A 4,731-nucleotide genomic window follows, 5' to 3' on the forward strand; every position below is an offset into this window, starting at 1 on the left:
ACAAAGCCAAGGTGGGGTGGCCCAAGACAACCCGCCAAAGCTGCAAGCAAAGAACAGTGCCGCAAAGCCGAGAAAGTACACAGGAAAGTGGTGTGAGTTCCATAAGAGCTCCACTCACAACACAAGAGAGTGCTGGGCCAGGCAGTCACTGGTGGCTGAGCTAAAGGTTTCAAAATCAGATGCATGTTCCGACTCTGAGTCAAAACCCGACAAGGGGAATGACAAAGGGAAGAATATTATCGATGCGGAGCCCAATGCCATCGTTGCCACCATGAAGATCCAGAGGAGGAGCGTCTCTTCCACTCCCAGATGTGGGTAAAGGGCTCCCTGCTACAGTTCTTTGTCGACAGTGGGAGCCAAAAGAACCTCATTTTGGCAGAGGTCATGAAGTGGCTAGGATTACCGACCACAAGACATCCACAACCGTACACCATCGGGTGTCTTCACAAAGGACGGGATCTTCGCGTGAGCCAACAGTGTTGCTTTCCATACAACTTCAAGCCCTTCACGCATGAGGTATTGTGTGACATTGCTCCTCTTGAAGTTTGTGATGTATTATTAGGATAATAATACTTGTGGAAGTGACATGTTGTGTATGAATCAATGCCCCGTGTTGTCATTGTTACTTTGGGAAATAAGTTGTACAGGATACCGGAGGTAGCACCACCTATCGCCATCTCTTTGGTTACTGGGAAACAATCCAGTGAGATCATTTCCAAAACCGAGAAATTTGTTTTCCTGATGATACCCCCTCAAGGAAAGAAGAAGACGGTGGCCATGATCTCTAGACCGGGCCCCTCCGCATGACAACTACAGATGGACAAGGTCGTGGAGGAGTACGAGGACATCTTCACCTCCCCCACAGGGGTTCCCCTACACTATCAGGTCAAGCACTCCATCGATATGACCCCAGGTGCGCCGCTACCCAATGGACCAATCTATCGGCGCTCCGTTCTGGAGAATGATGAAATCAAGAGGCAGATATAGGAGCTACTATAGAAAGATCACATCCATCCGAGTTCATTGCCCTGTGGGAGCTTGATCGTGTTGATACAGAAGAAGTATGGGACTTGGAGACTCTGTATTGATTATCGAGCACTGAACAAGATCACTATCTGTAATAGGTACCCGATCCCATGGATTGATGACCTCCTGGACCAACTGAAGGGGAAAAAATATTTCAGCAAGATCGATTTGAAGTCAAGATATCACTAGGTACCAATTGAACCCTCCGATGTCTGGAAGACTTAATTGAAAGCCAAGGAGGGCCTTTTCGAATGGTTGGTTATGCCTTTCGGATTGACGAATGCTCCTGCAACCTTCATGAGGCTAATGGATGACATCTTGTGGCCATTCACCAACTCATTTGTAGTGGTATACTTGGATGACATCCTAATCTTCAACCAAAGTTGGGAAGAGCACCTCCAACACATCCAACAGGTTCTCCAAACATTGCGGCAACACAAGTTATGTGCCAATTTGGAGAAATTCACTTTTGGTATGACCCAAGTTTAGTATCTGGGATACATTATTAATGAATAGGGGGTGCATGTAGATCTAGCCAAGATCCAAGTCATTTGGGGTTCTCCATCTCCAACCATTCTGACAGAGCTCCATAGCTTTCAAGGTCTTGCCAACTTCTACCATAGGTTCGTGTTGGGATTTTCTCATATAACTTGGCCCTTGAGTCAAGTCACCAAGGGAGGAGAAAAAGAGAAATTCTTTTGGTTTGAATCCCAATAGAAGGCATTCACAGATCGCCTCTGCGCGACACCAGTGCTCGCATTACCAGACTTGCAACAACCATTTGAGGTTGAGACAGATGCCTCTAACTATGATATTGGGGTAGTCCTTACTCAACATGGGCATCCAATGACATATCACAGTGAGACACTTTTAGAAACAGTTTGGAAGTATCCCACTTATGACAAAGAGATGTATTCCATTGTGCATGCTTGCCAACAATGGAAGCATTATATTTTGGGGATGGAAATGGTCATCCACACAGACCACCGACCCCTGCAGTTCATACAGACCCAAGGGAAATTGCAGAATGATCACCATCAAAAGTGGTCCACATACCTGCAACAGTTCCATTTCAACATCAAGTATAAGAAGGGCAGCACCAATAATGTTGCAGATTGCCTCAGTTGACCACCGATCATGGTGTTAACCACCGTGCTCAACTCTTGTGGGCACGAGAATACTGATTGGCCACTTCTCTACAAAAGAGACCCAGAATTTGGCCACACATACTAGACACTCTTGGACAGTCAGCATGTTCTAGATTTTCACCTCCAGGATGACCTGCTCTGCCACTTGGGTCACCTTTGTGTTCCTTCAAGTGAGCGTGCCAAGATGATTTTGGAAGCACACTACAGTCGGGTTGTTGGGCATTTTGGGGTCGAGAAAATGGTGGCAATACTGCAGAAGTATTTCTATTGGCCGAATCTTCTACAGGATGTCGAGAAGTACATCAGATCATGCACTGCCTGTGCCATTGCCAAATCAACCATCAAGAAACAAGACCTCTATACCCCGTTGCCCACCCCTAGTCAACCTTGGGAATCCATCTCCATGGATTACATGTCAGGCCTTCCTTCCTCTAAGCATGGAAACGACTATGTTTTTGTGGTCATCGACAGGTTCTCAAAGATGGCCATTATGGCAACCTGCAAGATGAATATCACAACAGAAGCCACTGCTAAAATCTTCTTTAAACAAGTGTGGGTACACTTTGGGATCCCACATTCTATCATCTCAGATCGGGACAGCAGGTTCCTCAGTACATTTTCGTCCAGTCTCTGGTCGATGCTGGATACCAAACTCACTAAGTCCACAGCCTTCCATCCTCAAACTGATGGCTAGACAAAGGTTGTCAACAAGATGATCATACACATTCTGCTCATGTAGAACTCAAAGAATCCATGCACATGGGACGAGAGCCTCCCCTATGTTTAGCACAACTACAACTAGGCTCTCCAGAGCTCAACTGGCCATAGCCCTTTTCAGGTGGGCTTGGGATTCCAACCACTCTGTCCCATTGATGTGGAAATGCCATTTGCAGCTACTCACACAAATTCGGCTCATGTTCAATCCGAAACAGATAAGGTAAACAACTTCATTGAGCACATCGAACATATTCGATAGTAGGTCCATAACATTCTGGAGAAATCAAATGCCAAGTACAAGCAACGACATGATCAGCATCCGGTGCCACACAAGTTTCAGGTGGGCGACAAAGTCTGGTTGCATTTACAAAAGGAACATCTTACTGGAGCCTATCAGAAACTCAGACCACTCTGATATGGTCCTTACACCATTACCAAGGCTATGGAAGACAATGCATTTGAGCTCAAAATTCCCCCATTCCTTGGTTTGCACCCAGTGTTCAATGTGGACCGCCTTCAGCCATACTTTCCACCATTACTAGACACATCCGACATTGCAGAACAACTCACACCCACAAAGTTAAGTCCAAATTGCATGGAAAAAGCTACAGCTAATCGGATCATGGACACACAGACCAATCACACTTGCCAGCAAAATATCCAACTGTATCGAGTTGTCAAAGTAGGCCAACTCCTTCACCAGGGAAAGTGGCTCACTAGGGACTAAGTTCAGTAGAAGTTTCCTCATCTCATGGAGGAACTCAACGCAATGGGGACCATTGCTTCTGAAGGGGGGAGGAATGATCCAGGTGGATATTAGCGGCCACTTGCCAAGTCCACTTGGACCCCCACCATTGTTTCTTTCAGCTTTTCAGTTTCCTTAATTGTAGCACAATTTACTATTTTTAGTAGTTTTTCGAGTCCTGGACTTCCAGAGATGTTTTGAGGCCCTAAACGACGTTTTTTGGGAAAACTGGGAGCAACATGCATCCATGGACCGATGTTTCTCTTCCCAAAGTTGTAGTTCTTGGATAGATCTTTCTAACAAGATATTGTGTGTGTAAAATGGAGATCGTATGCCAAAGTTACGACCCCGGGAAGTTGATGTACCAATTTACCCAAACGGGGCCCACAGTTTGGCGTTTCATCTTCTAGGGTTAGGTTTTTGGATGGTTAGGGTTTTCCATTGTTTCTCAACAATAAATAGGCCTTCGAGCCTCATTGTAACACAATTCAGAGGCATGTAGCCGCCACATCTCTTCTCAGATATAAGCTACCATCGCCTTAGCTGGTTTCTTTCCAATTATGTTTGTAAGCATATTTCAATATTTTACATTAATGAAATGAAGTATTATTTCCGCTGCACTTTTGTATTTATCGTTATCTCTGTAATTTGTTGCATTCCTGTTTAAATCTAGATCATCTTGTGCAGAGGTTTGGGGACCTTCACGACAACTTTGTTGTTCTCTCTATTGAAATTGGGGCCCCTCTACCATTCTGTGTGTTCCCATCCCTCTTTTCTCTAGATAAAGGATTTTATCTCATATGGAAGTTGTTGTGTGATAGATTCCACGCCAATTTGGGCTCTCTAGTTTTACAAAAGGTACCAAACTCTCAATTTCGAATTTCATTTCAATTATGCTCTTTGTCTTTTCCTGCTCTAGCAATTGTTTTAGGGACTTTGCACCTGCATTTCCTCCTATCTGAATAATTTATTGTGCTTAAACCATATTCACTATTCCCCAACTTCTATTATCCCTTTGTGACTCTCCCTCACCTCTCATGTTGTTCCTTCAACTACTTAGCGATCCTCCCTCTTTTCTTTAGTCCTTTTGGACAA

This window comes from Pinus tabuliformis, chromosome 7 (assembly GCF_031772625.1).
Source record: "Pinus tabuliformis cultivar Carrire ecotype Pingquan chromosome 7, CPIR1, whole genome shotgun sequence".
NCBI classification, from domain to species: domain Eukaryota; kingdom Viridiplantae; phylum Streptophyta; class Pinopsida; order Pinales; family Pinaceae; genus Pinus; species Pinus tabuliformis.